Below are 23,336 nucleotides of genomic sequence, written 5' to 3'. Positions count from 1 at the left end.
CGTGCAGAGCATTGTAGACATAGAATATTTGCAAAATACATACGGCTCTGTATGTGCTAGACTCGTTGACTAAACTTCTCTCACAAGCAAAACATGATCACACCTTAGTACTCTTTGGGTGTTAATCACATAGCGATGTGAACTAGATTATTGACTCTAGTAAATCCTTTGGGAGTTGGTCACATGACGATGTGAGCTATGGGTGTTAATCACATACATATGTGAATATTTGTGTTAAATCACATGGTGATGTGAACTAGATTATTGACTGTAGTGCAAGTGGGAGACTGAAGGAAATATACCCTAGAGGCAATAGTAAAGTTATTATTTATTTCCTTAATTCATGATGAATGTTTATTATTCATGCTAGATCTGTATTAACCGGAAACTTAGTGCATGTGTGAATACATAGACAAATAAAGTGTCACTAGTATGCTTCTACTTGACTAGCTCGTTGAATCAAAGATGGTTATGTTTCCTAGCCATAGACATGAGTTGTCATCTGATTAACGGGGTCACATCATTGGAGAATGATGTGATTGACTTGACCCATTCCATTAACTTAGCACTTGATCGTTTAGTATATTGCTATTGCTTTCTTCATGACTTATACATGTTTCCGATTACTATGAGATTATGCAACTCCCGAATACCGGAGGAACACTTTGTGTGCTACCAAACATCACAACGTAACTGGGTGATTATAAAGGTGCTCTACAGGTGTCTTCGATGGTACTTGTTGAGTTGGCATAGATCGAGATTAGGATTTGTCACTCCGATTGTCGGAGAGGTATCACTGGGCCCTCTCGGTAATGCACATCACTATAAGCCTTGCAAGCATTGTGACTAATGAGTTAGTTGCGGGATGATGCATTACGGAACGAGTAATGAGACTTGCCGGTGATGAGATTTAACTAGATATTTAGATACCGACGATCGAATCTCAGGCAAGTAACATACCGATGACAAAGGGAACAAAGTATGTTGTTATGCGGTTTGACCGATAAAGATCTTCGTAGAATATGTAGGAGCCACTATGAGCATCTAGGTTCCGCTATTGGTTATTGACTGGAAATTAGTCTCCGTCATGTCTACATAGTTCTCGAACCCATAGGGTCTGCACGCTTAACGTTTTGTGACGATTTGTATTATGAGTTATGTGATTTGATGACCGAAGTTTGTTCGGAGTCCTGGATGAGATCGGGGACATGACGAGAAGTCTCCAAATGGTCGAGATGTAAATATCGATATATTGGACGACTATATTGTGACATCGGAAAGGTTCCGAGTGATTCGGGTATTTATCGGAGTACCGGAGAGTTACGAGAATTCGCCGGGGAGTATATGGGCCTTATTGGGCTTTAGGGGAAAGAGAGAGGGGAGGCTACGCGCCCCCCCCAAGGCCTAGTCCGAATTGGACTAGAGGGAGGGGTTGTGCCCCCTCCTTCCTTCTCTTCTCTTTTCCCTTTCCTTCTCTCCTACTCCTACTACATGGAAGGGGGCAATCCTACTCCCGGTGGGAGTAGGACTCCCCAGGGCACGCCATAGTTGAGGGTCGGCCCTCCCCCTCCTCCACTCCTTTATATACGGGGGAGGGGGGCACCCCATGGACACACAAGTTGATCATTGATCTTTAGGTGTGTGCGGTGCCCCCCTCCACCATAATCCACCTCGGTCATATCGTAGCGGTGTTTAGGAGAAGCCCTGCGTCGGTAGCTTCATCAACACCGTCATCACGCCGTCGTGCTGAGGAACTCTCCCTCAAAGATCTACTGGATCGTGAGTTCGTGGGACGTCACCGAGATGAACGTGTGCAGATTGCGGAGGTGCCGTACCTTCGGTACTTGGATCGGTCGATCGTGAAGACGTACGACTACATCAACCGCGTTGTCATAAGGCTTCCGCTTACGGTCTACGAGGGTACGTGGACGACACTCTTCCCTCTCGTTGCTATGCATCACCATGATCTTGCGTGTGCGTAGGATTTTTTTTGAAATTACTACGTTCTCCAACAACAAAAGGCCTTCACCAAATTGCTCAGGCTCATATACAAATTCTGCTACCGACTGGGACCAACCGATTCAACCGCTGATGCTCTGTCCTGCCGTACCCCGGATGCCTCCATCACAGCTATTTCAATTTGCGAACCTGCCTGGCTGGACGATATTGTGGCTAGCTACGGGACCAACACACAAGTGCATCATATTATCCGTGACCTTGACAGACGACCGGATCCTAGGAAGCGTTTCCAGATGCATGATGGCTTGTTATACTTCAGAGACACAATCTGGCTCGAAGGCTCTCCTTCTCTACAACAACGCATGCTCTGCGCCTTCCATGACAGCTCAATGGGCGGCCATTCCGAAGTGTGAGTGACCTACATGCTCCTCCGCCATCAAGAAATATGTGCAGTCGTGCTCCGTATGCCAGCAAGCCAAGCCAGAGCGCGTTTGCTACCCCGGCCTGCTCGAACCTCTCCCAGTTCCAGATGGTGCGTGGAAGGTAGTCACCATGGACTTCATTGATGGCCTTCCTTATTCTGGCAAGTTCAATTGCATTCTTGTTGTGGTCGACAAGTTTACCCGCTACGCCCACTTCCTCACTCTTAGCCACCCATTCACGGCGGCCAAAGTGGCTCATTCTTACCTGGAGAACATCTACAAACTACACGGCCTCCCTGAAGCAATAGTCTCTGATAGAGACCCCACGTTCACCAGCATTTTTTGGCGCGAGCTCTTCAAGACTACCGGTACCGAGCTCAATATGAGCACGCCATATCACCCGCAAACATACGGGCAAATGGAGCGTGTCAATCAGTGCCTGGAGATTTACCTTAGATGCTTCACCCACGCCAACCCAAACAAGTGGCACCAATACTTGGCTCTGGCAGAATTTTGGTATAACTCCAGCTTTCACTCTGCTCTCAATACCTCCCCTTTTGCAGCTCTCTATGGCCATGAGCCAGAATCGAAGCCACTTCCACATGCAAGTTGCCACAGCTCAAAGACTGGCTCGAAGAGTGCAAGCACATGCAGCAAGTTCTTTCGGAGCACCTACATCGAGCACGCAACATTATGAAGAGTCAAGCTGACAAGAAATGCTCTGATCGCTCCTTCATCGCCGGGGACTCCGTCTTCGTCAAGCTGCAGCCATATGTGCAGACAACGGTGGCTCGTCGTTCCAACCACAAGCTATCCTTCCGCTACTTCAGGCCCTACAAGATCATCCGCGTCGTCAACCCCGTTGCTTACGGCTCGAGCTGCCCGCCAGTGCCAAGGTGCACCCCGTCTTCCACGTGTCGCAGCTAAGCCAAGCCTTATCTATTGCTACACCGGTTGAGACGATGCTGCCAACCCCATCGGATGAACCTCTGACGCCGGTCGAGATCATTAATACAAGATGGCGCCACACCTCGCAAGGACGGCGTCAACATGTGCTCGTGCGCTGGTCTGATCCCTCCGTCCTCGACGCCACCTGGGAAGACGCCAAGACGATGCAAGACTGCTACCCTACTCTCCTGGCTTGGGGACAAGCCGGCTCTCAAGGAGGAGGGGATGTCAGCACATGACCTGCCTTGACAGCCACGGCCAAGAGGGCTGCCGCAGCAGCGTGTCACACTAGCAACGATGACCTGGTGGCAAGGCAGATCGACAACAAGCCCAAGAGGATCGTACAGTCCAACACGAGATTCGTCGGGCCGGAGTGGGCCCGCTGAGCCCACGTTGCCTCTGACCGTACTTATTCTCTCGAGCGACGAGGGAGACGGAATTCAGAAGTATCAGAACGAACGGCGGCTCTCTCCTATTCCCTTTCCCCACCTACCTTCCTTCTTCTTCTTCCACAAGAACAACGAGAGGCTGGTTGTAATTCGAATTTGAGACTTGTATCTGAAGCCTAGTGAATAGATCGAGCTGGTACCTAACATAATCAGACTTGGATACTCGGTGAATCAATTGAGAGATTAGCAATTCCGTTTGTCTGATTGAGTAGTACTAGCTAGGTTGGTAACATTAAGACTCGATAGCAATCTAACTAAAACGCTTGTTGCACCTTAAATGTTTGCACGACAGTGAGCCACAAGGGACTCAATGGTTGCTAAACTCTGTCATCTCGAGCAAGGGTTTCCTTTCCTAGGAACCTCAACATCCTAGCATTGTCACTACGTTGAGCTGTTGAGCATCCAGATTGAAGCGTCCAAGTCGCATCATGGTGGAGGCGGCAAAGCTTCATAAAAATGGTTGATAGTGACATCGAGGTGTTGGAGTGCAAACCAAGATGTAAAAGGTGGGGGAGACTAGCGGGGTTATTTATATTATCTATGCCCGCCATTGCCGGATAGTTTTGCGCCCACATTTGAAGCTCCAGCCGCATACCTGGTTTGAGTAGGGCAATTTGATTATTTGCCACCACTTTTTTTGTAGTTTGATGATTTGCCCTCCGTTACTTTGTAATTGATCCCATGACACCCTTTACCTGGCACTTTACTAATTTGTCCTCTGGCAAGTGGGTCCTGCAAACAAAGACCAAAATACCCTTGCCAATCGATTGACCAGAATCGATCCAATCGCTCATCGTTCTCATCCCCTTCCCTCGCACAGGAGGCGAGTCTTTCTCTCCCGCTCCCTGCACGGCGGCAGCGGCTACTGGACTCGACATCGGCGGCTACTAGAATCGGCGGCGGCGGCAACTGGACTCCCGGCCAGGAGGTGAGTCTCTCTCCCACTCCCTCCCTCTCTCCTGCTCCTCTCCTCGGGCACATAGGGTTAGGGTGACTAGTCGCCGCCGCCGACCCTCAAGTTTTGCTCCGCCGCCCTTTGCGGTTTGGTCCACCGCCAGCAACCACCTGCCTGTGCGCCGCCACTCCAGCCATCACTTGCCCGTGCGTCCCCATCGCCCGTGTGCCCGTGCGCGCCGCCACTGCTGCTGCACTTGGCCGTGCGGGGTCAGTTGCTGGATTTGTCTCAAAATCATATATGTAGATTTGTCTCAAAAATTATTTGCTTACTTGTTTGTTGTTGCAGACCACATCATTCAGATTGTTTGCTTGCTTGTTGTTGCAGACCACATCATTCAGATGAGCTAGGTGTTGGAGATGGCTGAACCGAAGACGGGTGAGCACGTTGTTGCAGATGGCTTCGACTTTCCTCTTTTGTTTGTTCCGGAGCTGAGGTGGGAAAGCAAAGTAGCTTCTTTTTGGTGCTCATCTGAATGCACGTTAGTGAATAGACGCTAACTCCATCATATATTGTTCGTTATTGGTCATTGTCGAGTAGGCCGCCTCCGCCGCCGTTGGTTTTCACATTAACTATTAGAGTAGCTCGTTATGTCTACAAGCTTGATGATGGAAGCGAGCAAGTTGTTAACAAACATGATGTTGTGTTTGATTTCAACATTCTGGTATGTCATGGCTTAGCTTCAATGAAGCTGTGGTAGAACATATCAAAATGGGGATAGGCCAGGAGGTGCGGTTGTTTGCATTAGACACTGTCGAGAGCACAGTTGATCTTGTACTTAATGGTCAGCAACTAAATTCGCATTTTATTGGCAATCATTGGGACTTTGAGGCCAAGAAATCATTTCTGTTAGCTGAGGTTGTTACGTTGGAGGCACCCAATGCAAAGAAAGTAGGAAAGAGGCCTCCAAAACAGCCAGCTGCTCCCAAACAGCCGCGTGCTCCCAAACATCCGCGCGCTCCCAAAAAGCCAGCTACTCCCAAATAGCCAGCTACTCCGAAAAAGCAAGCTGCTCCAAAAAGCTAGCTGCTCCCAAACAGCCGGCTGCTCCAAAAAAGACAACTAACAAATCTGTAGAATGCAGTGTTAGCTCCTCTGTGGTTGTTGACAATTCAAACTTGTCAGCTTTCGAGATGGCACAGACAATGGGTAGTCAATATAGAGTTTTTCCTGATGATGTGGAGTTTTCACCAGATGATGTTGACCACCCGGCCACAATGCAATCTCTAACTGTTTTTGATGTGGTTGATAGTACTGAGAGATGTGAGTCCTCCGTGGTTAATCAGGAAGAACCACTCATAGATTGGAGCTTGATTGAGATAGATCCTCCATAAAGTATTTTGAGATGCATGTTTGACCCCTCCATTAAATGTGATTACATCAACAATAACCTTGCTGAGTCTTTTAATGGTTGGATTAAAGATTACAAAGATTTGCCACCTGATGAGCTAGCTGACACTCTTAGAGAGCTAGTCATGAAACTTCATGAGAAAAGGAGAAAGATTGGAATGAAATTGAAAGGAAAAATTATTCCAGCCATCATCCAACAGATTCATAATAGGACAAGGGGACTTAAACATTTGAAAGTTGGGAAATCTGGAGTTGCAAGTTGTGAGGTGAGGGACACAAGTAAATACAACTTGCGACATGTTGTGAAAACTGAACAAAGCGAGTGCACATGCTTGGAGTGGCAGCACACAGGGAAGCCTTGTGAGCATGCACTTGCTTTCTTGCTAGATAGAAGGAATCCTAGATGGGAGTATTATGTGCATGACTATTTCTCTCTAGAGAAGTTTCGGGTAGCATATGCTGGAGAGATTGAGCCATTGACAAATAGGTCTCAATGGCCACATGTACAATTTCCATTTGACATGGAGGCTCCATTAGACAATAAAAGAGGTGTTGGAAGGCCTAGAAAGAACAGGTACAAGAGCTTCCTCGAAGGTGGAGATGGTGGTCCTAAAAAGAAGAAAGAACATGTACAAGAGCTTCCTCAAAGGTGGAGAAGGTGGAGAAGGTACAACATCTAGGCGACAAGAATAGATGCAAAAGATCCCACAGTTTAGGCCACAGGCAGTCCACGTGTCCATTGAATGGACCAAAGACAAGGTACTTGTAAATGATCGATGTTTATTTCATCACTTGTAATGATTAATGTACTAACTTGTTTACGTGCAGGAAAAGAAAGAAGAGAGCAACAAGGTATCCAGCTGATGATGATGCCTCGGCACCGGAACCTGAAGTGGCAGCCCCACAACTTGAAGTTGTTGTGACTCCCAATAGGCACATGATCACTATGCCACTTAGTCTTCAAGGCAGTCCCAATCCAGTGACAAGAAGGTAACATACCCACATTCTATAGTAATGTTTAATTTTCCTTGCAATTCTTACATTTCTCAACACAAGCAGGATGTTGGCTACGGCGTTGGCTGATGAGGCAACACATGCAGCACCACAACTTGAAGTTGTTGTGACTCCCAATAGGCACATGATCACCATGCCACCGAATCTTCAAGGCAGTCCCAATCCTGTGACTAGAAGGTAAACACATCAACTGTTCTTTGTAATGTTAATTTTTCCTTCCAAATCTTATATTTCTCAACACATGCGGGATGTTGGCTATGGCATTGGCCGATGAGGCATCGCAGCAACCTACCCCAATTATGAAGGACACCACGATGGCATATGACATGGCCTCAACCTCGAAAGCTAGGAAGTTGACCCCGAAGAGAAGGAAGATCTAGTGTGGTGCATCATCTTCTATTTTCTCTATGCTTTTGGTTGTAATATGTCAAACTTGGCACCCATTACTTTGTGTTCAACATGGCACCAATTATTGCCTTATGTTTTTGGTTGTAATATGCCAGACTTGGCAGCCCCTACTAATTTGTGCAACATCACATCCTTATGTTAGATGATGTATGAAAATGGATGATGTATGGACATGTGAAATATATGTTTTATGCTATATTGTGTTCAAATTGTGTGATGGTACATGAATATGTTCATCTGAAAATATATGTTATATTTTGAATCATATGTGCATAAATTTTGTGAGAAGTTTGAAAAACAACCAAAATGTTGTCCAAATTAGGCCAAAATGATACCCAAATTCTGCCCTTTTTTTTGAACAACCCAAAAAAAATTGAAATAATTTCAAAAAAACAACCATATACGTGTGACTATTCTGCTATAATTTGAGCTCATTTGGATGAGCCATTTTGGAGGAAATTTAAATTCATTTTTTCAGTTGTAAATTTTGACAAAATTTTGAAAGTTCTTGGTTTTTTTGAAAAAAAACAGAAATTCAACAATAAAATCTAACTATTTTGGGAATTTTCAACTTATTTGGATCAAAGGTTCAATGTTCCATGTATTTCAAGTTTTAGATCAGCTAGTTTGCATAAGGGACAATGAAGAGGTGCAGCACGTACTAGTCCCTCGAGCAGCAGCAGCAGCACGTTCAGAATGGGAGCAACGGCGGCTGCCAAGAGCAGCTCGCCGTGAGCAGCAGGGAGAGGCGACGAGATGCAAGGGGAGCAAGAGGAAGAGGTGGTGGTGGGGCAGCAGGGGACTCCAGGGAACAACAGGGCGACGACAGTGGTGGCGTTTGTGTGTCAGGAGTGAGCAAAAGCTAGAGTTTAGCCCATGTGTTTTAGTCAAACAGGTAAAAGGGCAAAAGTGTCCTCTGTTTTATGCACTAGAGTTGTTTCTCCTTTGCAAAGATTATTTTTGTTAACACAAGTGGCGAAAGAACAAAGTGCAAACTAAGGGGGGGCACCTGATCAATTTCAATGTAATCCGTGGCAAATTATCAAAGACCAAAGTAAATGGTGGCAAATAATCAAATCGCCCGTTTGAGTATTTGTTGTTACATCAAAAGAGCTCTTGGTATGAGAGTGATATCGTGTTCAGTATCAAGATATACTAAAGGGAAGCTTGTTGTGCTTTACATGCTGAAACTGTAATGGATTGGATTGGACTACAAAGCTGAAACTTATTTGGATATCTGGCAAGGGGTTGTCTCTCTCGGCACGGGCTACAAGTGATCGCCCCGCTGGGACACGGAGGTTGGCTGCCTTTCTCTCGCACACAGTAGTCCCTGTTGTGCGCCGCGCGATGTGGGAATCCGATGACACCACGTCGCCCACCTCATCGCCCAAGCACCCCCTTGTCGAGGACGGTTACACACAGCTCAGCGTTGGCGACGTGGATCCGCAGCTTGCTCCTGGCGTGGATGCAGATCCCGTTTCTTTTCTGAAGGAAAGAACAGGCCATGGTTCTCTTCTTTTAGAGGGGAAGAAGATCAACACTGGCACAAAGCAGCTACAGCCTGCTGAAGCTAACCTCCCAGAACGTGTGCCTCCCTTCGCCCCCGCTGCTGGTGTGCTTCGGTTTTTAGTACCACCTCACCCAGCCGAGGAGCATCGAGAGGAAGAGCTGGCTATAAGACGAGGGCCAGGTGCCACCTCTTTTCAGCAGCCCAAAGGGCGGGAAGCAGAGGCCTTTGGTCCTGGTTGCTGCCACCAACCAGGACTAAAGGGGGGGAATTGGTACCGGTTGGTGCCACCAACCGGGACCAATGCACCCCTTTAGTCCCGGTTGGTGGTACCAACCGGGACCAAAGGCCTTGTGCTGGCGCGGTGCGGTGGGAAGTTTAGTCCCACCTCGCTAGCTGAGAGAGCTCAACACCTGTTTATAAGCTGCGGTGCAGCTCAGGTGTTGAGCTCCTCTCTAATATGCAGGCATTAGTTGCCTACCCTTGTCACTGCCGTGTTGGGCCTATTGGGCCTGCATCCTGGCCCATGTACAGATGGGTTTCTAGTCGTATGCAGGCCGTGTGGCCCATTAGGAGGCATTTTTTATTTTTTCAGTATTTTTTGTTTTTTGAATTATTTATTTTCTTTTGATTTTTGCTTTATTTTTTATTCCTTTTGCTTTTAGCTTAGAAAAATTATAACCTTTCTGTTACTCCATTAGTTTCCAAATTTGAATAGTTTAAATTTTAATTCTTTGAATTTTGTGTGAATCACTAGTTTGTGTAAATTTTAATTCTTTTTCCTGTTATTTAATATTACTGTGTTTTATCATTATATTTAAAAACATATTTTGTTATTTTAATTTCTATCAAAAAAATCTTTATGACAATTCTTTTTGCTACTAAAGTTTCTAACAAAAAATTCTTTATGATAATTATTTCTGCTTTTCATGTTTTGAACCAAAAATACTTTGATAATTTTAGTTGCATAAATTTTATATAATTTTAGTTTAAAAAATACTAGAGGTTTATAAAAGCTTTTTAGTTGATTCCTTTTGCTATTAGAGTTTTATAAAAGCATTTACTGTTTTTTTTGAGCTATAAGACCTTGAATTGAAAAGCATTTCAAATGAACTCTGAAAAGGTTGAAAGTTGGCATGGTATCATCATTTCACCTACATAGCATGTGCTAAAAAGTTGAGAGGGTTATGGAAAAAACTGGATACACTTCGTGTACAAAATGGACAATCTCTTTCGAAGTATCAGGGTTTCATACGGAAACTCATCTATTACACAAGGATTTCATTTTTTAAAACTTATTTGAACTCCTGACTTTGTGCGTGTTCAAAATGCACCATTCAAAGCCACATCATCAATTTTCAACCCTTTCTGACTTCATTTGTTATTTTTCATGCATTTACTGATTATTTTGAGCTATAAGACCCTGAAATTGAAAAGCATTTCAAATGTACTCTGAAAAGGTTGGAAGTTGGCATGGTATCATCATTTCATCCACATAGCATGTGCAAGAAAGTTGAGTGGGTTACGGCAAAAACTGGATGCACTTCATGTACAAAACGGACAATCTCTTTCGAAGTATCAGGATTTCATATGGAAACTTGTCTGTTACAATAGGCATTTCAAATGAACTACGAAAAGGTTCAAAGTTAGCATGGTATCATCATAATAGTTGTGGACAAAGTCTTCACTTTTTCTTCACTTGTGTCCTTGCCTTATTGCGCCGTAACCATGGATAATCTTCATCATTTATCAGGATGCTTGGGTCAGCCTTGACTTTGAAAGGAGGAATTTCATGAAACTTTTCATAATCTTCGGACATGTCTATCTTGCCCTCCACTCCCATGATGTCCCTTTTTCCTGAAAGAACTATGTGGCGCTTTGGCTCATTGTATGATGTATTCGCTTCCTTATTTTTTCTTTTTCTCGGTCTGATAGACATGTCCTTCACATAGATAACCTGTGCCACATCATTGGCTAGGACGAACGGTTCGTCAGTGTAACCAAGATTGTTCAGATCCACTGTTGTCATTCCGTACTGTGGGTCTACCTGTACCCCGCCTCCTGACAGATTGACCCAGTTGCATTTAAACAAAGGGACCTTAAAATCTACTCCGTAGTCAAGTTCCCATATGTCCACTATGTAACCATAATATGTGTCCTTTCCCCTCTCGGTGGATGCATCAAAGCGGACACCGCTGTTTTGGTTGGTGCTCTTTTGATCTTGGGCGATCGTGTAAAATGTATTTCCATTTATCTCGTATCCTTTCCAAATCATTACAGTCGAAGATGGTCCCCTGGACAACGAATACAACTCCTCACAAACAGTGTTTTCACCTCTGAGACGTGTTTCCAACCAACTACTGAAAGTCCCGATGTGTTCACATGTAATCCAGTCGCCGCACTGCTCCGGGTGTTTGGAGCGCAGACTGTTCTTGTGTTCATTGACATAATGGGTCACCAAGGTAGAGTTCTGTAGAACTGTGTAGTGTGCTTGAGACCAAGAATATCCATCCCTGCATATTATTGTCTCCCCTCCAAGCGTGCCTTTTCCAGTCAGTCTCCCCTCATACCGCGATTTAGGGAGACCTATCTTCTTAAGGCCAGGAATGAAGTCAACACAAAACCCAATGACATCCTCTATTTGATGGCCCATGGAGATGCTTCCTTATGGCCTAACACGGTTACGGACATATTTATTTAGGACTCCCATGAACCTCTCAAAGGGGTACATATTGTGTAGAAATACGGGGCCCAGAAGGACAATCTCGTCAACTAGATGAACTAGGACGTGCGTCATGATATTGAAGAAGGATGCTGGGAACACCAGCTCGAAACTGACTAGACATTGCACCACATCACTCCTTAGCCTTGGTATGATTTCTGGATCGATCACCTTTTGAGAGATTGCATTGAGGAACGCACATAGCTTCACAATGGCTAATCGGACGTTTTTCGATAGAAGCCCCCTCAATGCAACCGGAAGCAGTTGCGTCATAATCACATGGCAGTCATGAGACTTTAGGTTCTGAAACTTTTTCTCTGCCATATTTATTATTCCCTTTATATTCGACGAGAAGCCAGTCGGGACCTTCATACTAAGCAGGCATTCAAAGAAGATTTCCTTCTCTTCTTTGGTAAGAGCGTAGTTGGCAGGACCTTCATACTGCTTTGGAGGCATGCCGTCTTTTTCGTGCAAACATTGCAGGTCCTCCCATGCCTCAGTTGTATCTTTTGTCTTCCCATACACGCCCAAGAAGCCTAGCAGGTTCACGCAAAGGTTCTTTGTCACGTGCATCACGTCGATCAAAGAGCGGGCCTCTAGGTCTTTCCAGTAGGGTAGGTCCCAGAATATAGATTTCTTCTTCCACATGGGTGCGTGTCCCTCAGCGTCACTCGGAACAGCTAGTCCGTGGGGACCCTTTCCAAAGATTACGTGTAAATCATTGACCATAGCAAGTACGTGATCACCGGTACGCATGGCGGGCTTCTTCCGGTGATCTGCCTCGCCTTTGAAATGCTTGCCTTTCTTTCAACATTGATGGTTGGTCGGAAGAAATCGACGATGGCCCAGGTACACATTCTTCCCGCACCTTCCCAGGTATATACTTTCGGTGTCAGCTAAACAGTGCGTGCATGCGTGGTATCCCTTGTTTGTCTGTCCTGAAAGGTTACTGAGAGCGGGCCAATCGTTGATGGTTAAAAACAGCAATGCGTGCAGGTTAAATTCCTCCTGTCTATGCTCATCCCACACACGTACACTGTTTCCATTCCGCAACTGTAAAAGTTCTTCAACTAATGGCCTTAGGTACACATCAATGTCGTTGCCGGGTTGCTTAGGGCCTTGGATGAGAACTGGCATCATAATGAACTTCCACTTCATGCACATCCAAGGAGGAAGGTTATACATACATAGAGTCACGGGCCAGGTGCTGTGATAGCTGCTCTGCTCCCCGAAAGGATTAATGCCATCCGCGCTTAAACCAAACCATACGTTCCTTGGGTCATGTGCAAACTCAGCCCAGTACTCTCTCTCGATTTTTCTCCACTGTGACCCGTCAGTGGGTGCTCTCAACTTCCCGTCTTTCTTACGGTCCTCACTGTGCCATCGCATCAACTTGGCATGCTCTTTGTTTCTGAACAGTCGTTTCAACCGTGGTATTATAGGAGCATACCACATCACCTTCGCAGTAACTCTCTTCCTGCGAGGCTCGCCGTCAACATCACCAGGGTCATCTCGTCTGATCTTATACCGCAATGCACCGCATACCGGGCATGCGTTCAAATCCTCATACGCACCGCGGTAGAGGATGCAGTCATTAGGGCATGCATGTATCTTCTCCAATCCTAGAGGGCATACGACCTTCTTTGTTGCGTACGCAATGTCGGGCAATTCATTATCCTTTGGAAGCTTCTTCTTCAATATTTTCAGTAGCTTCTCAAATCCTTTGTCGGGCACAGCATTCTCTGCCTTCCACTGCAGCAATTCCAGTACGGTACCCAGCTTTGTGTTGCCATCTTCGCAATTGGGGTACAACCCTTTTTTGTGATCCTCTAACATGCGATCGAACTTCAGCTTCTCCTTTTGACTTTCACATTGCGTCCTTGCATCTACAATGACCCGGCGGAGATCATCATCGGGCACATCGTCTGGTTCCTCTTGATCTTCAGCAACTTCCCCCATTGCAGCATCATCGGGCACATCGTCTGGTTTCTCTTGATCTTCAGCAGCTCCCCCCATTGCAGCATCACCGTATTCAGGGGGCACATAGTTGTCATCGTCCTCTTCTTCTTCGCCGTCTTCCATCATAACCCCTATTTCTCCGTGCCTCGTCCAAACATTATAGTGTGGCATGAAACCCTTGTAAAGCAGGTGGGTGTGAAGGATTTTCCGGTCAGAGTAAGACTTCGTATTCCCACATTTAGTGCATGGACAACACATAAACCATTCTGCTTGTTTGCCTCAGCCACTTCGAGAAAATTATGCACGCCCCTAATGTACTCGGAGGTGTGTCTGTCACCATACATCCATTGCCGGTTCATCTGCGTGCATTATATATAATTATGTGTGTCAAAAGTAAGAAAATCAGACAAATATCTATCTAAAGTAAGAAAATCAGACAAGTATCAGAAAGAAGATAAGAACAAGAGGCTCACCACGGTGGTGCCGGCGACGAGATCGGCGCGGGCGATCAACGGCGATGAAAACGGGGACGGGGCGTGACGGAGCGCTAAATCTAGACAAATCTCGAAAAAAATGGAGCTCCGAGGTCGAGCTTTGAGAGGAGAAAGCTTAACTAGTGTGGCTCGGGCATTTCATCGAACACCTCATGTGCTTAGGAGGTGAACTAGAGCACCCAAATGCCCTCTCCTCGCCGGATTGAAAAAACAGAGCACTGTGGAGTGCTCTGCCGCGGCGGTGGGTATATATAGGCAAGTTATTTGTCCCGGTTCGTGGCATGAACCGGGACTAAAGCACCCCCTTCTGTCCTGGTTCAAGCCACAAACCGGGACCAATGGTTGTGGGCCAGGAGCGAGGACCAATGGTCCCGGTTCGTGGTTTGAACCGGAACAAATGGTTCCACACGAACCGGGACCAATGCCCACGAGGCCCCGGCCGCCCCCCGGGCTCACGAACCGGGTCTAATAACCCCCATGGGTCTCGGTTCTTGAAGAACCGGGACTAATGGGCTGGCCAGGCCCGAACATTAGCCCTGTTTTCTACTAGTGAAAGCAAGTTAATGATTTACCTTTTTATGTGAACAAGATATGCAAAGTGGACAAAAATTGCCTATGATGCCTCTGTTGCTCCACACCTACAGTTTATGATTGCAACAAACTTTTCATCAGTTTGCATCAATTAGTATTTCACAAGAGTTTGTTCCGACATTCACTTTGCATCAATTAGTATTTCACATGCTACTTACAATTTCAAAGTCAAAAGTAATCGAAATCGTGTGCCAGCGGGACATACGAAATACATGATACATGTGCAGTCATCCACAACCATTAACAAGATGGACCTGTGTAAGGTCGTACCTAACTTACCGGCAACCCATGAATGGTTGGTGACTAATATAAATCGTGAGTTATGATGTAGTACATCTCTTCATCTCTTCATCAATCGTGAGTTATATTTTGATGTACGAGAAGAAGTAACATCAGAAGAGCTCCTGGTATGGCAGTGATACCGTGTTCAGTATCAGGATGTACTAGAGGGAAGCTAGTTGCGCTTTAATTACATGCTGAAACTGTAATGGATCGGGCTACAAAACTGAAACTTTTTTGAATATCTGACGAGGAGTCGTCTCTCTCGGCACAGGCTACAGTCGACCACCCCGCTGGGACATGGAGGCTGCCTTTCTCTCACACGCAGTACTCCCTGTCCTGCGCCGCGGTGTGGAAATCTTCATCGGCGATGAGGATCCGCAGCTTGGTCCCGGCGTGGATGCGGATCCCGTTTCTTTTCTGAAGAAAAAATTGGCCACTGTTCTTTTTTCTTTTTCTTTTGAGGAATGGCACAAAGCAGCTACGGCCCATATCTCTCGTCCTTCCTTCAGGCCCGCTGAAGCGAACCTCCCAGAACGCGTGCCTCCCTTCACCCCCGGCTGCTGGTGCGCTTCGAATTTTTGTCCCACCTCGCCCAGCCGAGGAGCATCGAGAGGAAGAGCTGGCTATAAGAGGAGGGCGAGGTGCTACGTTCTCCTTACTTACCTGGACGGGGTCGACGGGCGATCAACAAGGCCCGTGGCCTGGGTCGATGGCACACATTGCACTTGGTGGGTGCGTCGGCCCATCATCTCCCCTAAGTGGGAGAGTGAACGTCATAATTTATGGTAGAGGGGGTACGCGTTCGCGCGGCCCCCGCCAATTCTTTGAAATTAAATTTTGCTCCTTGGCCTGGCCTGTTTCTGAAGTCTGCTACTACAATGCAGTCCTCCTAGTCGACAGATGCAGTTTCTTCGGGCAGTGTGTTGTACTCTGAACAGAGAACAAAATTCAGTAATTGCTGGAGGGTTCTGATCCAGACATATGCGTCTGGTGCCTGCCAGGTTGTACATTCTGGTGCTCTCTACCTTGTTGCAAGTAAAATCTGCCTAGAACTGAACTTCTAAGCATAGCATTTCAACGCGAGAAGTTCTTGACAGGAAACCTAGCTCTAGCTTAATCCCTTTAGCCTGAATCTAAATGGAACGTCAACAACTTTACAGTCAGATGCGCTACCAACCTAGCAATTCTCTGTGCTAAATGAACAAACAACACCCCGCAAAGCTCATAGCAAGCATTCATCGACTCAAGAGCAGGTACGCACATGCTAATCAACACAAGCATAAGGTTGAGTGCAATACATGTATGTCTTCTTGATGTTCAGGGCCAGCAACCATACACCAAACCAAACCAGGTGTGTTTTTCCATTACATGCAACGTAAAAAACCAAACCATGCGCCTGCAGAGGAATCCCTTCCTCACACATTGATAAACCCATAAGGGCCCCGCCATGCCTCTTCAGGCAAAGCTACACCTAAAACTTGTCAGTTCCAGCAAAAAAAGAAGATTCGGTAAGTAGTTCAACACCGTACATAACTGCTAAAGGAAAACTGCCTCTCACTAAGCTCTAAACACTCAAGGATGGAACCACTTGCAAAAGTTTCAGAGCTCCTACCACCGTGAACATGTAACGACAGTAGACAAATCCTGCAACAGAGCCACTGTTCTGTTCTGTTCCGTTCTCTGCGGGAGGAGCGATTTTCCAGAACAAGCTGGCAGAGAACAAACTTAAAATAAATAACATTTTCATGCATGCTGAACTCCAAGCTGGCTCCAGCCTCTCATCTCATGTTCAGCCAGTGTGTTCTTTTAATGACAAAAGAAGGGGCCATACATGGAACTGAAGGTACGCAACACAGGAGGGATCTGATACAAGTGTGGTACAGCAAGACTGCAACATGTCCAAGATGAACTATCTGCGCTACATTATGCGTCCTGGTGAATCATGATCCAGATGAACATGTCCATTGGTGTCAGATCATTGCATTCTTTTGCAAAAGAATCATGACCAAGCATTTTACTTAGCCGACTTGGCATTTAAGAGACAGGCAACCAAGTAGCATTGTTTGCAGTTTTGCACGAAATACTCTCCAATGCAGTAAACTAACTCTGTGCTTACCTAAGTAGGCTACATATAAGACAGACTTGCAAAACAAAAGATGGAAGAGTCCACGTTAGTTCTGAGTTCACAGTATATACTGATTTAGTGAAGAAAACCCCTTCCTAGACATGGCTGGGCATGACTGGTTCAGAGTGTTTTATTCATGATACCGCAACTATCCTGTTTCTTTTTCCTGTTTTCCAAAATGAGAGCAGTGGCCAGATGACAATTATATTCTGGAAAGGTCATACCTAAATGCTGTACATCAATCGATCAAAATATAACGAGATACAAAAAAAGATACTTGAGCTAACCAGTATACCACTCTTTTCTCGGTGGGACATCCCTTTTTTTTTCTCCATGGGACATCCTGACAACATTAAATTCCATAAAACAGTTAGTAGAGCTTATTGACGAAGGTTAGGAACTAAACGGCCTTTACTAGGTGTCATGACCCCAAAATAAACACCCCGTGTGTTTGTGATGCCACACAACAATCCAACTTTATTTGTCATCTCACCAAGATTGATTCCTACACCAATGGCACAAGCATATGGCTATACCGCCAAGATATATAGTAAGATGTCTCGCCAATATTGACTTTTATATGTATTCATTAATTAGTGTGAACTGATTATGAAGTCCTTAAAACATGCACAACAAATGGTGGTCCCTCCCCAACGCTTCTACAACAGTCTATCCAATGCGGCTTTAGAAACTCTGGCGCCTAGCAATCCGTCATCCTCATTGCCGTTGTCCAACAACTAATACTCGGTCCAGATGGGTTTATAAGTCGGGCATAGGTTTTCAGGTCATCGGTTTGACCGATAAAAACTATGTGGTCAGAAACTACATTGGACAATATATGACAAATGTTTTCCTTGTCAAAATGAAGACCTAATAACCCGTGCCGGACTTATAAACCCATTCGGAAGGAGTGTGTCTTTATTGAGTGCAACCTTCTTACATACGCATAACTTAGCTGCCGAGGTTTTGTTGTTGCCACGGTAGAAATATAGCATGCATATGGATCTGTGTTTGGCTACCTACAACTTTTAGCCTACCATGTTAGGAAAAAAATTATAACTTTATGTGTTGTTAAAGAGAGCTTCCTCTTGGCGCAATGGGTGGGGTACGTTGGTCTGTGTTGTCCTCGGGTCTTGATTTTGCTGTACAGGTCTTCGGTGTTGGTTATGATGCGGCTTGGTTGCTCTATGGTTTGCCCCATTGCCATTGGCATGAGGTTGGTCTAGGTCGAGCATGTATCGTAGTTCTCATGGTGGGGGTGCTTCGTGGATGTGGCTACTATCCTTGTGATTGGTGTTGTAATGACTTGTATCCGGCTTCTTTGCCTCTTCTTATCAATATATAATATGCATGTTTGTGCGTATTCTAGAAAAAAAAGAGGCTTCCTTGAGCTCGATAATAGTGGCCGGTTGTTGACATCAGATTTTGGCACGGCATAAAAGAAAATGAGATGGCTTCGAGTGAAAGGGTTTTCAGCATGGAAAGTTTCACATCGCCGAGTGGAACAACTTTGATGTTTAGGTTATCATCATCCGAACCCATCTTAGGGATCAAAATTGTACTCCGAGTGGCAGAATTCAATGTTCCGAGTGGTTTTCGGCCGATCACGCCTTCAATACTACCTCGGATGAAGAATCACTCTAAAGGAATTGTCTTCGTCTCGTCGAGGCAATCAATTTTCATATATAAATCATCTCAATCCGTGTTCGTATGCCAAAGTTAGAGGCAATACATTGCAGACCAAACCTAAACAGGAATATCACACGAGGTACCAGACACCCTGTCTGATGGGTCGCGCGAGCAATTAGGCCCTCAAGAAGGCCTTGAATCGAAAAACCTTCAACATGAGAAAGTTTTGCCTCGTCGAGCCGATCGATTTTCATATATAACTCGTCTCAATCCGAGGTCGTATCAGACCCGGAGAGGCAAATCAAGATCAGGCTATGTTTTCAGTCGGGAAGTCCGAGTGAAAAGCTTACCATCCGAGTGAAAACTTACCGATCGAGTGAAAGTTTGCCGTCCGAGTGAAAATTTTGCCATCCGAGTGAAAATATAGTCTTTTGAGTGAAATTTTCCTCCAGGTGAAAATATTCCGAGTGAAAAGATTACCGTCGGAATGAAAACTTGCCGATCGAGTAAGATATTGCCTTCCGAGTGAAAATATAATCATCCAAGTGAAAGATCGTCTTCCAAGTGAAAATCTTGCCATCCGAGTGAAAGATTCTAACATCCGAGTGAAAAGTCCAGTCGGAGGATCCGAGTGAAAGACTCTAAATATCCGAGTGGATGAGCTCGAATCCGAGTGAAACTGAACATGTGCCCGAAGGTTTATCAATATGACCTCAGATGGAGAAGTGTTCAATACAGAAGTTGTGTGTATCGTCAAAACGGTAAACTTTGGTTTTGGAGTCATCATCATCAGAGATAGTATATGGCCTGCAAATTCGCTACGAGACTCAGACAATCCAGTCTGCTGCAAGACCGAGTCCGACTGGAAGGTAAAGATGACCTCGAAAAGTATTCAAGATGGCCTTATTTGAAAAAGTGATCAATATAAGAGTTGTTCGTCTCGTTGGGGCGCACAAATTTGATATTTGGGCCGTCTTGATAGGAGATCATATGCAAGCTCGACGGCCCATGCAAGGAGGAAGACAGAAGTTGGGCCAGATTCAGACTGAATCCGAGGTGGAATAGAACTAGGACTCTAGGACGTGAATTCATGTAATTTTTTGTAAGGAAAGTCTAGATGAATCATTTACTTGTACGGGAAGTCCAGCCGCCTCTTATATATGTTGGGGGTGATGGCCGATTAGACAACACACAATCGAACAAATCAATATACTACTTTTTCAAGTCTACGTTTTATCTCTCCATCGTTTTTCTCTCTCGTTCTTCGTTGTTCTTCGTGTTTGAGAGCTGCGAATCTCGAGGCTCTAGGGGCGAGCAAATAGACCTAGGGCAGCCCATAGCCGCCACAATCCCTGACGGGGTCCCTCCCGGGTGCGCGGAGTTTCGGGTCTGCAAAAGCGCCCGCCGACTGTCCTGCGTATCAAGCTGTCGGTCGGGTCTCCTTCGACGTAAGCTGCGGTGCATCACCCCTGACGTCGAGGGTACATGTGACGTGTTCGTGTGTCAACACACTTTTTGGCGACTCCGCTGGGGAACGAAGATCAATCATCATCATCCACCAAGTCCGATCTTCCCAGGCCATCTGAGGTAGACGCCGATAACATCATTAAGCCCAGTCTTGATGAGATATCGGCCGATCATCGCCAGGTCTATGAGGAGTACAAGAAGGCGCGTGACGAGAAGGATCTGCAGGAGTTCCTTGCAAAGTTCAAGAAGGATCGCCAAGGCAACATCGCTCCGATTGAAGAAATCAAATTCCCTCCTCTTCAAGCCGAGCAGGTTAAACCCTCTGTAAGCACTGCCTTTTCTCCTGAGCAGTGGGCTGAGACTGAGAGTCGTATTGCTGATGGTAACAATCTAGTCTATCAAAATTTCATAGAAAATACTAATGCTCAGAAGAATATATCTCAATCATCTAGTGGTAATGGCAGTATAGCTGCTAGTGTGCAAAGCCCTAATCTGACTTTACCTATTTCATCGGCGCCTCCCATGCCGATGACTTATTATCCTACACAAACAAATCAGATGGTGGCTACACCCATTAATCCTATTATGAGCATGCCAGGTTTGGTGGCAACGCCGAACCAAACCCTACCTACAGCTATAACCACTCGACCACCAGCAAATTATGGGTCGACGTACATGCCACAGTTCCTACCTACAACTAGTAGTCCTACTCCTCCTATGCCACTGCCACAAGTTTCATCGTCCACTATGGATGATGGTCTAGCCAATCTTAGAGAGGAGATGTGATGCGGAGCATCCCTCGACCATCACCATGGACGTCACACCACCACCGCAAGCACCTCGTGGACCAATGACAAGAGCACGTGCATGCACCGTCGAACCCGAGGTTAACTCTTTCCTCTTCGAGTTTCATTCGGATTCACTCGAGAGTCGGATTCTACCTCAAATGGAAACTCTATGCACTTGTAGGTACCAAGAAAAGAACCATGAAGAGGCGAGGACGGAGACACATGCACCTATGGTGAATGAGAAGGAAGAAGGACGCGCGCGGCGTGAAGCAAGAGTGGTTGCGGACCACCCGGGGTGCCCGGTCACCAACACCCCCGGGTGCCCGGCCACCAGCCGTCGGCTGGCCAAGGCCCTGGCCACCCCGGGTGCCCGGCCCTGCCCGCCTCGGCGTTGGAGCTGCCCACCCCTGGTGCCCGGGTCGCCACCCCCGGGTGCCCGGCCCCTGCCAGCCCCATTCCGGGTGCCCGGGCCATCACCCCTGGGTGGCCGGCCTCCTCTTGGGCGCAGCCTAGCCCCCCCACCGAGTGCCCAGGCTCTCAACCCCCGTGTTCCCGACCCTCTACAGCGCCCCGACCAAGGCTCCCTGACCGGCCCGGGTGCCCGGCCACCTACCACTGCACCACCTCCGGGTGCCCGGGCCCCTTTACCCCGGGTTCCCAGACCCCCCGCGTGCCTGCGTGCACTTTTGGGATTTGGTCCCTTGTATCCCCCTCTTCCTCTCATTTCGTCCTAGACTATATAAGCACCTCCCCTAGCTCATTTGTAGGATAGCTAAGAATAGACACAAATCATAGAGCTTAGCTCATGTACCTCCCCTTGTGGGATTCCTCTTGAGAGAGAAGACTCCATTGGAATGCAAGACCTCCATTGGAGAAGATCCCTAGGGATTCAAGCCCCCCTCGAGGGAAGGATCTACCTAGATCATCAAGCCCTCATCTCCTTCATAGGATTTGGAATGAACTCTACCATGTATCTTGTTTCCCTTTGATTGTTCATGTACCTTGTGGATCTTGTGTGTTTGTTGGTCCAGTGGATGTGTGATTGGACTTGTTCTTGAGTGTTCCTCTTGTTTTCTCTCTTGTGTTCATCTTGTTCTTGGGGATTCCCCCTCCAATTTGTGAAAGATCTTCACTTAGGGTTCCACCCTACAACATCTTGGTATCATGAGCCACGTTTATCACGAAATTGGAGCATCCCCTCTTTGTTTTCTAGCCTAATTTTGTGTGTTCTTCCCCAATTTTGAAAATTCCCCACCAAAAATAGCCCCAATTTTTTTTTGTGATTTGTTAGTTTGATAAGGTTTTGTTGGATTTGATCCATGGATTTGCTTGGTTTTAAGTGGATCTAGCAATCCCCCATTCCATCTCCACCTTTCCCTCCATGAAGTCCGCCAATTTCTTCCATTTATCCACGAATTTTCGCCCAAATCCGTCACCCCCGGGCACCCGGACCTCAAACCCCGGGCACCCGGACCCCCCGCGCATCTCCGTTGACCACCCCGGGTGCCCGCACCCCGGCCCCCGGGCTGTTTGCCCCGAACCACCCCGGGTGCCCGCACCTCTTGCCCCCGGGCACCCGGACCCCCGGGCCTCTTCTTCAGCCCAACCTTGCTGACCACCCCGGGTGCCCGCACCCCCAAACCCCGGGCACCCGCACCTCCCAGAAATAGCCCACCAACAAAAACGGCTTCGGTCATAACTTTTGCTCCCGGAGTCCGTTTTTGACGTTCTTTAGCTCGTTGAGTAGCTATTGACATCCCCCATCCATATAGATAGGTTTAAACACCATTTGACTCCATAAATTTTTTTGGCTTTTTGGCATCTTTGCCTAGGCCATCCACCATATCATCCGCAAAACCACCATAGCTTTCCGCAACCTAACCCATTTTCGATCCATATAGCATTTGTGGTTGCTTGAGTGGTGACTTGAGTCTCCTAAGGTGTTTAGACTACTTAGGGATGGTTGCTTCGTCATCAACCACCACCACCACCACCACTTCCGCATTGCTAACTCTGGAACCACCAACGCATTCCGCTACCATCATTTGACATTTTCCTTGAGATTTTTGAGTTCGCGGTTTTTACCGTTCAGTTTCGGCTACATAGGGACGGGTATACACCATCTTGGTATCTACATCAAGAACACCGCCACTCATCATCGCCACAAGGTCGTCATCGACATCGACCACTTCACCATTTTGACAACCTAACCGTAAGCAAGAACGGCAACCTCCGTATCACCTTGGTATCATGGTATCCCTTCATTG

The 23,336-nt window shown here is 46.5% G+C and overlaps 1 non-coding gene across 1 annotated transcript; it reads left to right on the top strand.

Moving 5' to 3' along the window:
- Positions 1-15,715: 15,715 nt before the first annotated feature.
- LOC123117944 (U1 spliceosomal RNA) lies at positions 15,716-15,877 on the top strand. The gene has a single exon (XR_006457574.1). It is a non-coding gene; the product is annotated as a U1 spliceosomal RNA (small nuclear RNA).
- Positions 15,878-23,336: the final 7,459 nt, after the last annotated feature.

This window comes from Triticum aestivum, chromosome 5B, assembly GCF_018294505.1.
Source record: "Triticum aestivum cultivar Chinese Spring chromosome 5B, IWGSC CS RefSeq v2.1, whole genome shotgun sequence".
Taxonomy (NCBI): domain Eukaryota; kingdom Viridiplantae; phylum Streptophyta; class Magnoliopsida; order Poales; family Poaceae; genus Triticum; species Triticum aestivum.
The sequence above is the reverse complement of the archived record's forward strand: the minus strand, read 5'-3'. Positions and strand labels throughout refer to the sequence as shown.